Here is a 14,584-nt window from a genome sequence, read left to right as displayed (position 1 = left end):
TATGTGTTAATTATGTTATTTTAATGTTTCTATTATTTATATATATATATATATATTGATATATATATATATATGAGAGAGAGTATCATTTTATTATATACATATTTTTTCAATATAATTATAATTTAATTATAAAAAGTTGTATAAGATTTTTAATAATAAATCTATATATGAGAGAAATGAATTATAACATAATACAATACATTTAGAGAGAAAGGAATGATAATATTTGCAGTGAGAGATTAGTAAAAAAATAATTATATTAATGTACTAAATGGAATAGTATTTATTATGTCTATTTATGTTTTATTTTTTCAATTGTCATGTAGTTATAACTCTCTAAATGTTTTATTCTTTCAATTTCCTTTCTTTTTCCAAAGGAAAAATCATAATTTTCTATTAGTTTGAAAAAATTACAGGTTATAGATGCCAACCGACATATGCATAAAGTTAGGTCGAAGCTTTTAAAATATATATATATGTCTGTACAAAAGGTTACCCAAGAGGGTATACTATAGTTGATCAGATAAAAAATATGTACATGGATATAAATACATAAAAAAACTATTCTCATAGATATCAGCAAGAAAGATTGTATTTAGGGCCTATCGGCCCCCTGAAAACACTGATCTATGTATGGTCGATGGTAATACTGGTAATGTTCATCCTCCTGTTGTTCCTGTATTAACCATAGACCCCTGGGCTGGACCGTGACCTCCTTGGATAGCTGGTCGACAATCTGATTACGTTCCATGTATATATGATGACAAGAAATATTATCAAAATGAGATTTTAATTGTATAGCTTCATCCAATATATTCCTGAGGGAGTGCACATGACATATGTTTGTGTTATTGAACTAGTTTATAATGATTTTGGAGTCCGTGAAAATCCAAAGTTGTCTGCAATCATGATTCGGTGCAAAATGAAGCAAATGTCTAAGTGTGATGAGTTCATCATAGTTGTTTGTTCCAGCCCCCAAGTCCATCTGGATACAGTAAAAATGATTTTCAGTAAGATGCAATAGTACACACCCCCACATTCTTGATCTTGTGCAGATCCATCAAAGTATGCCTAGGGATGATTTTGATTTTATTCTTTCAATTGTCATGTAGTTATAACTATCTAATTGTTTGGGTGGGTCAACCAACTTATATTTAAACTTGGTTAATCAACTCCACTATTGGGTTTAGTCAACTGGCTCGACTAATCCCTTCAACACCTCCTCCTGACTCAGTTCCTTGCTCATCCCAACCAGTGGGAGATCTATATTACAATGATGATATAAAATTTTAGAGAGAATATAATATTTAGAATTTCATTTCTTTCATTGTTTCAATTCTTAAATAGTGGGTTTTCTGTACAAGTTGATGTTGGTGCTACTGATGTTGATGTTGGAGTTAGAAATTGAAACCTTTGGCTTACTTGTGAGGCTGGTTTTTGATAAGGTGGCATTGGGTCCTAAGGCTTACAAACCATTGTCATGTCGATATGTGTTAAAGATACAAAAATTGCTGTTAGAATATTAACCATTTTTCAATAATATATTGGGTTGGCTTCTGGTTTTTTTTAGATAACTTATCATTGGTTGGGTAGATATTTTGAACAAAATGGACAATTGCTTGTATAATCTTCTCTTCATCAAGATCTTCTTCACTAATTTTGAGTTTGTTTTATGTTGAGTCTTCACGTAAGGTTTCATTTTTTCTATTACTTCTTTGCTCCAAGCATTTTTGAGCTGAGAGGCTTATTCTACAACCCAGTATGATATTCTACAACCCATTATGATGTGTAAGGGTGTTCGTCTGTCATTAAAGTTGAAATTTTGCTCATATCCAAAAAAAAACAAAAAAAAATATAAAAAAAAAATAACTATACAAAACATTTAAATAATGTCTGCTTTGCACATAAAGAAATTGAACCGAAAACATGTTAGATCCATTTTTAAAATGAACATCTTCCCACATATTCATTTACTATTTCATGTGTTTCTTCATCTATCTCTTCTATATCATGTCTCCTGTGTTTATAATATGCATTTTCAACCCTTTTCCTTTCATTGAAACCTTAACTCGGGGATTCAGCCAAGTAGTGTTTCATGTGGGTTTTTATCTATTCATTTCTATCGAACCTTTGTGTAAACATTTGTGAATATTTCTTTTGTGAAATGTCCTCCATTTTTGCTTAAGTGCATGTTGAACTTGAATAATGACGGCTCATCGTTGACGCATCAATTCTATCAACTCTATATTTCAATCTTGGTACAATTTATATTTCCTCTCCATCTGCCCATCCTCTCATTCTGGACATCTCCACAATATATTGAATTTCTATATATAGAACTTGGGCTTTTCACGTAGACATCAATTGACTATTTGCAAACACAAAAACTAGCTCACATGGTTGCTCACGATTACAAAATTTGTGACTTTCCTGAATGACTTGGAGTCATTGAGAGACCCTCTTATGAGGGTTCTGCATGTTGCATGCATTGAGCTCTGAGAGCTCCAGGGGGCTTGGGGTACTTATTGGAGCAACCAACAACCATAGGGCGATTCACCCTCCCCTAATGGTGCACTGTGTACAGGGTGAATGGCTCAGCCTTCCCCTGTGATATCCTCTGGTGACTTAGGGACAAGATGAATGGTTCTCCTATTAAGGCATCCTACCCATGCAGTCTGGGACTCATGGGAAGTACCTCTCATCTGGCCAATGAGCACGGAAATGGGGTTAGGGACCATAGTAGTACTATCAATGGACGCATTATTGTATCTATCGTACTCCCTATGCTAGGATGACCTCCATTGATCTGGGATCAATGAAACTGATCTGGGATCAATATGAGTGGTTTGAGACACTCTCTTGTGATATTGATATGGGATCAATAAAACTGACTTCGGGTCAGTAGAGAATGGTATGATACATTATCGACTAATTCTTCTTCTTCATGGTTCAGCAAAGCAAAGAAGAGCTCAGCAGAGTAGTGCATGGCATTGATGGCAGAGATAGTACAGTCGGACACATGGATCAATGGATGGAGTTCTCCCTAGTTGAGAGGGAGTGTTAAAATTGGAAACTGGGTTCAAACTCCATGTGGGTCATCTTATTTATGGCAGCTGATATTTTTCTTGGATCCCTCTCATCCTCATTGATGCCTTGACCATTTCGTGACCATATTGTGAAGGTTGTCCAACAGTTATCAGAATGCCCTTACTAGTCCAGCAATGTGGAAATCGGAGAATCGCCTAACAGTGAACTAATGTAAGTGCAACATCATGATATAATAAGGTGCAACATCATGATATAATAAGGTGCAACATGCTGAATGTTGCATCATGATGAAGGGCATAGTAATGAAATGATGAGTGCAACACAAATGTAACAAAGTACAACACAATGGTGATGAATGTTGCAATGAGGTGTAGTATGAGGTGCAGTAGTATGACGTATTGCATCAGAAACAACAAGTTCATGGCGCTGCCATAGTATGGTACATGGGACAACAACAACAACAAGGTGCAACAAGCATAATGTTGCATGCACATTGGGACAACAGTATGGTACTTGGTGCAGAAAGTACACAAAGCAGAAATGGTGCAACAAGCACATGGGTGACAACATGGTGTAGCAGTGGCACAAGGTAATAGTGATAAACACTGGGACAATAGTGTAGCATAAGATGCAGCAGTATGAAGTGTACATCATGGTCATAAGGTCTAACATTGTGATGATGGGTGCAGCATGGTGTAGAACGGTGAGGTGTAGCATGATGACAATATGCAGCACAATGATAGGTGGAGTCACCTTGGAGAATAAGTTGAAGTAGCATGTCTTCAACTAATCTCATGTATCATCTTCTTAGAGATGATCTATGCTCATATCTAGATAAGTCAAAGTGTTGACTTCTGCTGTAAATGTAAGTCTATCTCTATCTCTCTCTCTGCTGAACTATTGAAGAACATCTAAGAAGAATTGATCAAGGGTTTCCCCACATTGGGGTTTGCCCCTGGCTAGTGCCACATCTTGTGTCCTCTTGTCTTTGCTTCTCTTCTGCGATTTATGTTTATGTTATATCTGTAGTTTACTTTAATGCTGATGTGATTACTAATCTCAAAAATATATTGAGCTAACTATGAAAATTGAAATAAATTGCTCTAAGAATAGAACATACCTTGCTCATGATTACAAAATAATAATATGGAATCATAAGCCTTGCCTTTATTTATAAGCTAATGTGACAAGAATGAAATTATTTTACGCGATTAGTCAAATTTTTAGTATCTATAGAGAATTATTAGAGTATTTAATGAATTCTTGTGTGGAATTATCATAGGGCAAGTGTCATATATGTCAAGTTCATTTTTTTATTCTTGTCAGTTTCATATTTTCAAATGATTTCCATCTAATGGTCATTTTCTTTTTGAGATTGATTTTGTTAACATAGTCAGTTTTGATCTCCCATTTGAATCTTCATTGATGACATCATTGAATTGATTTGATTTCACTAATCAAATTTCTTTGATTTGATTATGAAATTTATTTGTTTCATTAATTTGAGTTTTTCTTTTTATTGAATTTATTTTTTAAGCTTTGATTTATTGATTGCATTCCATTGAAGTGTGTGTTTTGCTTGAGTTTTTTTTGTTTGCTTCTCCTATTTCTCTTAGAATTTGTTTCTTGATTTCTAATGTCATTTGTGAATATTTGTTTATGATCATAATCAATTATGAAAGACTTTATTTTAGGTATTTTTAATATAATTTATTGTAACTAAATTTATTATTAATTACTATTATGTGATTTTGTTAAATTCTTTGTGATTAAAAGGATATTTTTTGACTACCACTAAAATTGGTTTAGCGTAGTGCAGATTTAGTGACACCCCTAAGGGTTTTACACCCTTACAACTAATTGTATTTATCAATTGTTGTACTTTTTAGTTGCCTTTGCAGTGCCTTTAGTTGTACTATGCTAGATGGTTGGATTTTCTTCAATAATGTATGGGCCTAACCACACAATTTCTAGTTTTCACATTTTTCCTTTTATTTTGTTGTCATAAAGAAGAACACATCCTTTCTTTACTTCTTTCTTTTTCACATGTTAGTTATGTCAATCTTTTTGTTATTTCTTTTGGATTTCCTAACGATGTTTTGCACTCAGCTAGACTTCATCTAGTTCATTTAGTTGATAGAATCTTTGTTTCTTGGCTATGTCAATATCACATCTAAGTACATCGGACATTTTGGTAACATTGATCCAGAAGTATAGTAGAACTACAACTTCCTAGCCATATACTAGCTTAAACAATGTTTATCTAGTTTCTCATTTCTAAGTTGTCCTTTATGCTTAAAGAAGTGTTGATACTTTGTCATCCTAGTCTTTATGGTCAATTCCACATGTTTTTGTCAATCCGTTGTGCCAACTTTGTTATTTGGATTGACTGCACCATTTTCTTGTGGATGGTGTGTAGAGTTTTTTCTACGATCAGTTAAATATTTAATCGACAAAACTCTAAATGTTTCATTCAAAAAGTGTGTCCCTTAGTCACTTATAATGGTGAGTGGGGCACCCAAATATTGCAACGATGTTTTCATATGTTAACTTAGAAGTTACTTATTTTGTGCATGATTTGGTTGGCATCAGTTTTTCCCATTTTGTTAAATATTCAACAATGATAATGATATATTTTTCTCTAGTTATTTTTCTTATTGTGAGAATGGATTAATAATGCATATTGCATAGATTTCAAATGACAAACATGAGTTTTTGAGTCTAGAGGAATTTCATATTTTAGGCGAGGTTAGCCCATTTTCTCGAAAATATCAAATTTCTTTACCATATTCCAACAATTTGAATGTAATTTTGGCCACCAAATTTCGGTCCAAAGAATATTCCTTGCTATTGTATCTACTTGAAAGTGCCCTCTCACTAGTCTTGCTTGTGCCTCATCAATTATTCCTTCACTTTCATGTTCTAGGGAACATCTTCTGAGGATGTCACGAAGTCTGAGCTTATACATAAATCTATTTGTTATTTTGAATGACACTACTTTAATTATTAGGATCTTCTTTCACTTCTTAGGAAGTTCATCAAGGCCCTTTCCCTTTTTATAAATTGTGATATTTCAACTAAATATTCAAGAATTAACTTGAATCTAAATAGTTGAGTGTCCACAAGGTCATCATCAATCCTTGCGTGTTCTTTTCCTATACCAAGTCATGATAGATGGTTAGGTTAATTTTTTTTTTTCTTGGTCAGACTAGATTATCAAATTCAAATCCCTTAAGTAATAAAGTCCACCAATAAATTCTTCCTTGATGGACATGTTTGTTCACTAAATAATTTAGTGCCTAGTGGTCTATATAAATGTAAATGGATTTTCTAGTAATTAATGTTGAAACTTTTGTATAGAAAATATCATGGCTAAGCTTTCTCTTTGTATCATTTAATAATTACATTTTTCTTTATTAAGCTTCTAATTGGCATAAGAATTCTCAATCACCCCTGGGTTGAGATAATATTGCTCATTCCACCACATTCGAGGCATCGATATAGATGTGACATTTCTTTGAGCAGTATGGAAATATCAAGATTGATATCTCTACAAACATTCTTTTGATGAATTCAAATGACACATTACATTCATTACCCCAAGTAAAATTAAGTTTTTTTATTAATATCTCATTGATGGGAAACTTAAATTTGAATAATGGTGAATGAACTTCCAATACTATCCATTATGTGACATAATTTTTTTTATTTGATCTAATATTAAGCTAAAGGTGCATTTGAAGGTACATTTTAAAATTTATTCACAACCTATGTATATGTTCCTTTAATAGACTATATGTAGTCTAGTTGTCTAGCTATACAACCATGGTCTTGTAAATATATTCTTTAAAAGATTTTACAACAATTTTAAAGAAGTGTATTGGTGCATTTGTTTAAACAAAAACATAGTTACCGATTACCGATCAAACGAGAAAATTATCTAGAACCCATTTTTTTGAGGTAGCAAAAAATCACTTGATTTTGAAAAATTGTGATTCATAATACAACTTTTTTTTTTAGCATATTTATGGCACTTTAAATTTTTTTATGTATCAAGTATGAACAATTTTTTTTAAATGTTTGTGATTTTCATGTTGATTTGAAAAGTGTTGATGGAGCATGTTGTGGAGGTAAATCCTCTCTGCGGACAGAGACGATCCCTACTAGCCCAGACCGGGTCTAGCAACAATCAAACAATGCTATCACGCAAGTTCCTAATTGCAAATAAAAAGTGGATGATGAGAACCTACTTGGATTCCAACGCTAATATTCGTAGAAGAGACGTCGCCCTCATTCCTTTGCCTTGGCTGGTCACGATCCCCACGATCTCCGTGATTGGACACCTGCACATGCAAAGAACAACACAAACACAAGCATAAAATCCAATAGATGCAATTATATATCAGTCAGAAAAGATATAACTCAACATCAATCATAGGACAATGAGAGTGGAACCATAATGATAGTCATCTATTATTGATAAATAACAAAGAAGAATACAACCACAGTTCTAACGTCAAATCCTCCTTTGGCTGGGTAGTCAGCTACACAAGTCTTGCAAAGCTTGTTGGGATAGGAAACAAGCCTCTCTCTCTTTGGTGACAAGAATCTCCTCACTTAGATTTGGCCTTATGGGTGTAAAGAAGGCTCTTGCAGCTTCAAACTCTTGAACTCCTAGAATTCTCTATCACTATGCTGGAACTAGCTTGCTCAAGGCATAGAGACAAGCTTTTATAGATAGAGAGGAAAGAGATAGGATCAACCACATTATTCATGGGATTGGCTTTATCACTTGGAAACTTCCATGAAAGGTGGCAAACCACTTCCCTTCTATGGAGATTCGAAGCCAAACCATCCTAGCTCAACATAGATCCAGTTGGTGAATGGGTTAATGAGAACCTTCGGAAGCTTGTTTGTTAAAAACTTTACTCAATTCGGTTGGCGCGAGTGCGACTCTGAGACAGAGCGCCAATGGCGCGCCCTCTTTAGAGGATTTCCCCCATTGGCGCGGGCAGTACACTGTGGACCCGCGCTAATGCAAAAAGAGTTGTTTTCATGGGTATTCTGCAGGAGATGTCTTCAGGGCATATGAAGCTCATACTTAGAGGAATATGATGCAAGTGGTTTCAGGTCATGTCACTTCTCACAGGTCCCGGAATGAGTCCTCCAATGTGCGGGAGAGGGGTAACAGGGACGGTGACAAACGGTGACAAATTACTGTGTAACAGAGCATCAACACATTTTTTTAAAGGGTTTATTTTTTATACTTTAAATTTTTTAATGTATTAAGTGTCGATACTTTTTTTTAAATGTTGGTGATTTTCATGTTGGTAATAAAACATTTTTAAAAAATTACAAAAATAAAATCAAATATATCTATATATATATATATAATTTAAGGAAAAAAATATTAGACCAAAAAAAAATCTAAAGCCATTTTTTAGGTTAAAAAGAATAAAAATAAAAACCTCATTAAAAAAAATTAAATAATTACCAAAAAAATAAAATTAAATAAAAGAAAAAGTTAAAAAAAATTAAATAAAAATAATTCAAAATGATTAAAAAATAATTTAAATTTAAATTTAAAAATTTAGAAAATTTTAAAAAAATCTTAAATTACAAAACTTAAATAAAAAACTAGAATTAAAAAAAATTAAAAAAGTTCAAAAAATTAAAATTAAAAAATATATAATAATAATAATAATAATAATAATAAAATTGTCTATTTTTGAAATGTTTGTCCCCTTTTTTTGTTTATTTATATTTTATTTATTTTTGTTTTTATTTTTTTACTAGTTAATTTTGATTTTTTTTTTTTTTAAATTAGTTCTTTTTTTTTCCCTTTCTATATATTTTTTATATTTGATTTTTTTGTGATGTTTTATTATTTGTTATTATTTTTTTAAAAAAATTGTGTTTTTTTATTGTTTTTTTTTCAATATTTTAATTTTATTTTCTTTTGTATTGCTTTTTGTGTTCATTTTATTGTTTTTTTTTCAATATTTGAATTTTTTATTTCTTTTGTATTTTTCATTTTTATTTATTTATATATTTAATTTTTTTATTTAATTTTATTTATTTATTTTTCTGCAAGGTCCATGACGTCTAGCAACCCGATCCCATTATGTGCAATTTGATGGCTGATTTTAATTTTTTTGCTACAATGAATTGAGTCTGCCCCCACAATGTGTCAATTTCATTGTTGGTCTTTAAGTTTTCATTACAATGGGTCAAGTTCACCTACACTACGTGTCAATTTGATGGTTGATTTTTTTATTTTTTTTTTGCAATGTATGAAGTTGTGTTAGGCTAAGATTTTAAAATCGTTATACATTTAGCATTTAAAAAAAAAAACTACTCTTGGTATAATAACTCTTTCATTGAAGTGTTCATTTTTAAAGTTTTTTTAATCATAAAATTTTTCCATAATGTGTGAAATATTTTGAAAACTTAAGATTATTTTGTAGTCATAATCTTTGGTTTTAATTTCATGGTTGAAAAATTGTCAAGATTTTAATGTTTTTCTAAGTCGTGATATTTTATCTTTAATGCTATGGTTGAAAACAGTTATAAGTATTTTTTCTTAGCACCATGCCTGAAAATTGTTGGAATTTTAAAGTTTTTGAAATACGTGATATTTTAAATTTAATGTATGCTTAAAAATCGTTAGAATTTTAAGGCTTTTCAAAGACATGATATTTTATCTTTAATGTCATGCTTGAAAATCGTTGGAAATTTAAAGTTTTTCAGTGATGATATTTTATTTTTAACATCATTATTAAAAAATGTTGAAAATGTACCCTAAAAAAAAATCTATTAGAACATCAACAATTTTTGTTTTCAAGGTGTTTTTTTCACAAAAAAAAATTGGTTCTTACTGTCAGTTTTAAAAAATGTTGAAAATGTACCTCGAAAAAAATAAAATGTTATTCTAGCATCAACACTTTTCGTTTTCAACATGTTCTTTTGGGGTTTTGGGGCTAAAGTACCCGTTTTGAGGTAATAGTTCCTATTTGATTGGTAACTATGTTCAAAATGACACCACCATGTACATAAATGATTCAAATGCATACACAAAATTTTTTGTTCTAGCAAGAAAAGGTTTCATTTGACTTGTGCCTTAGTCAAATTGAGACATTTAAGTTTCCATTTTGGCAAAATGAGTTGGCAGACAGTCAGTAGGGGTGACATGGCCAAATCACTCAATTAAGTCATTCAATTCAAGTTTATTGGCTAGAAGTAGAGTTGTAAGTCCAATCCCTGAGGTTGTTGTATGTACACCTCTTCCTCAATCACACCATTAAGGAAAGCAATCTTCACACCTATCTGGTGAAAATTCCATCCCAACATAAAAGAAAGAAAATGATGGATCTAATGGAGGTGTACCTGGCAACTAGAGAAAAAGTCTCATCATAGTCTTCTCCCTATTTCTGGGAGAATCCTCTAGCCACAAATCTTGCCTTGTATTTGTCAATAATACCAACTGCAACATGTTTTATCTTATAGATCCACTTGGAAGTCACCATGAACTTCCCTTCAATCTTTGGGACAATTTCCCAAACATCATTCTTTATGATTGATTAGTACTCATTCATTGCTTCCTTCCATACTTGTTGAGTGACTACTTCTTCATATGTGGAAGGTTCTTCATCAATGAGATTTGACATGAGAGTTGCATAGCTAAGGAACCTTTTAGGTTCCTTCACTTCTCTAGATGTTCCATTAGGAGCTACATGTCCTTCCGCCTCTTCTAATGTCAACCTAAGCCATGTTGGTCTCTTCTTGATCTCTAGAACTATGACTAGTTATGTTGGATCTTGAGGTACATCTAGTCTTCTGGTACATTATGTAGAACTCAAGTGCTCTTCCCTTGAGGCTTCCTTTTTAACTTCTTCCAAGGAATCTATATAGACTTCCTTAGAAATCTAATATGTCACTTTCTCATCGAAGGTGACATATCGACTAAACTCAATTTGGTGCTACTATGGAATGTATACTCTATAGGATCTTAAAGATTCATTGTATCCAATAAATATGCCTGTCTTTCCTAAAGTCTCAAGATTGTTCCTTTTATCCTTAGGAACATGAATATATACAGGAAAACCAAATATTTTCATGTTCCCTGTCTCTAGCTTCCTTTTGGAGAAGGCTTCTTCAAGATTCATACCTTCTAGAACTTTGTGAGACTTCGATTTTGAATGTACACAACTATCCATGATGTTTTGCCCCATAAGAACAATGACAAATCCAAATCATGTATCATGGCCTATACAAATTCTTCAATGGATTTGTCTTTCATTATGCTACACCATTTTGTTGTGGATTATAAGGGACAATTAGCCCCTCTTATTCCAATTTTTCTTAGAGAAAGCAACAACATCCTTTGAGGTGTATTCTCCTCCATTGTTAGATCTCAATATATTGATCTTTTTCCTGTTAATTTTTCCACTTCAGATTTGAATTCCTGGAACTTATAGAATACCTCATATTTTGACTTCAAGAGATATATCCATGTCTTTCGGGAGAAGTCATCAATGAATTTCATGTAGTACAATGAACCAAAGAGATTTCACTAGCATCGAACCATAGACATGAGAATGAATCAAGTCCAAAACTTCCTTGGATTTGTTGTCACTATTTGGAAATGGTTTCTTGATGTTATTCCTAAGAGAACAATGTTTACATACACCATCATTCTTTATTTGTAGTTCAAGAACCCTTGACACTATTTCACTTAATTCAAGAAATTCTCTAAAATGAAGACATCCATACCTTCGGTGCCATAACTCATGTGGATCTATTTTTCCATCATAAGTCTATACAATGTTCCATCACAAATCCCAATAACTCTAGCATCATCTATACTAGATCCCTTTGACCACACACATGCTTTACCATCCACAAAAGCAACCCTATATCCTTTATTTTAAAACAAGAAACAAAGACAAGATTTGTTTTCAAACCTAGTACATAAAGGACATTGCTAATGTACATGGTTACTAGATTCTAACTCTATGGATACCTTTCCAACTCCTTTGAATTCATAGTTGTTATTGTCTACCAATTCATTAATCTTTGAGATAACTTCTTCTCTATCATGATTGAAAGATTCCACACTCTCTGTGATCCAGATTGATGTTGGTGGCCACCCACCTATCCCATTTGGACCCCCACGACTGTCTCTTTCAGTTTTTCAGTTTCCGTAATTGTAGCACAATTTACTATTTTTAGCAGTTTTTCAGGTCCTCAACTTCCGAAGTCGTTTTGAGGCCTTACAAGAGCCCATCAGAAGCTCCGACCACACCGACATAGTCCTTACACCATTACCAAGGTTGTGGGAAATAATGCTTTGGAGCACAGAATTCCTCCATTCATTCACCTGCACCAAGTGTTCAATGTGTACCGCCCTTAACCATGCTTTTCACCATTACTGGACACATCTGAGATTGCAGAACAGCTCACTAAGGACCAAGTTCAGCAGATGGAGAAACTCAACGCAATGGGGACCATTGCTTCCTAAGGGGGGAGGAATGATCCAGGCGGATGTTGGTGGCCACCCACCTATCCCATTTGGACCCCCACGATTGTCTCTTTCAGTTTTTCAGTTTCCATAATTGTAGCACAATTTACTATTTTTGGTAGTTTTTTGGGTCCTGAACTTCTGGAGACATTTTGAGGCCCTAAACGACATTTTTTGGGAAATCTGGGAGCAACATGGGTCGATGGACCGACGTTGCTCTTCCCAAAGTTATAGTTCTCAAATATATCTTTCTAACGAGCTATTGTACGCATCAAACGAAGAGCGGGTGCCAAAGTTACGACCCCGGGAAGTTGATGTACCAACTTACCCAAAACGGGGCCCACAATTTGGGATTTCATCTTCTAGGGTTAGGTTTTGGTATGTGAAGGGTTTTCCATTGTTTCTCAACAATAAATAGGCCTTCGAGCCTCATTGTAACATAGTTCAGAGGCATGTAGCTGCCACATCTCTTCTCAGAGATAAGCTACCATCGCCCTAGCTGGTTTATTTCCAACTCTGTTTGTAAGCATATTTCAATATTTTAAATTAATGAAATGAAGCATTATTTCCATTGCATCTTTGTGTATATGGTTATCTCTGTATTTTATTGTGTTCCTGTTTAAATCCGGATCACTCTGGTTATGTGTCTTGATGCTCCATTATCTACCAACCATATGCCATCGTCATCTGTAAAGGAACCTATCTAAGCAGAGTAGTAGAAGAAGTATTTTTCACCTTTTGTCTTCTTTTGCTTTTCACATTCTTCAACTTTTGCTCTGGAGGCATGTTGTTTCCCTCTTCTTTTCTTGTTATCCATATTAGGAAAATCTCTCGTGAAATTTCCATATTCTTGACTACCATAGTATTGTATCTTTGATAAGTTTCCCTTCTTCTTAGAGGAAGAGGATCCCTTCTTATGTTAAGGTCCAAACTTCTTCTTTCCCTTGTTCTTGAAGCGAGCTGCAAGGGCTTGAACTTCTTCGTCTTGATGATATCTGGTTATCAATGTTGCTTCTTCTTGAGCACATGATGTCCATAATTTCTCAAATGAAGGAGCTTCTTTCCAACTGCTTATGTCTGCTACAAATCCATCCCATGATCTAGGAAGACCATTGAGTGTTGTTGTCACAAGTTCTTGATCAGAAATAAATTCTCCAATATCTGAAATTTGATCTTTGATTTGTGAAGTCCTTATGAAGTATGAAGCCATAGTGTCCTTATTAGTCATATTTGTATTCCATAGATCATTCTTCAAACTCATGGACTAAAAAACATTCTTGATACTGTAGATATTTATTAAGGAATAATACATTTTCTTGGATTTACCATGCTTTGTGATGTATGGAATGAGATGATATCTAATGGAGTCCACAATTAGACCCATGGAAGTAATGACATCCTCCTTGAACTTCTCCTTTCCAACTGCATCATTTGGTTGAAGTCTTTCTTGTCATAATATCAAACACTTTTTTCTTGGCAAGAATAAGATGTATTATGACTTTCCAAGCTCCGAGGTTTGATGCTCTCTCTAGAAGCTTTTCAAATTTCATGAAGGAATCCATAGATGCCAATGTACAAGGACTTTAATAAAATGATCTCCTTAAGGTTTCTACAAAAGTGATCTCAATGTATCTTCGTTTCATTAGAATATTTTTGAAAATATGATAATTAATTTTGATGTGGATCTTTTTCAATTGTTCCAATATATCATTCAACAATAATACTTCAAAAATTCAACAATAAAGAAAAATAAAACAATAGAGATCACAATGCACAAAAGAGAGAAAAAATTTACCCTAGGAAAACCCTCTATGAGGAAAAAACCAGTAACCATTTTAAAAGAGAAATTCTTCCTATTCAATAAGAGACACACCTAGACCTATGGTCAAACCTGGTCTTCTCCTCCAATTCAAGTCACCCAAATCTGATCCTACACTTTGCTCTTGATCCTGCACTTCCAAAATTTTGGTCCTCCTGCAATATTAGTTGCCCCGTAATTTCAGCCATGCAGCA

Source organism: Pinus tabuliformis, chromosome 9, assembly GCF_031772625.1.
Source record: "Pinus tabuliformis cultivar Carrire ecotype Pingquan chromosome 9, CPIR1, whole genome shotgun sequence".
NCBI lineage: Eukaryota > Viridiplantae > Streptophyta > Pinopsida > Pinales > Pinaceae > Pinus > Pinus tabuliformis.
Note: the sequence above shows the minus strand (reverse complement) of the source record.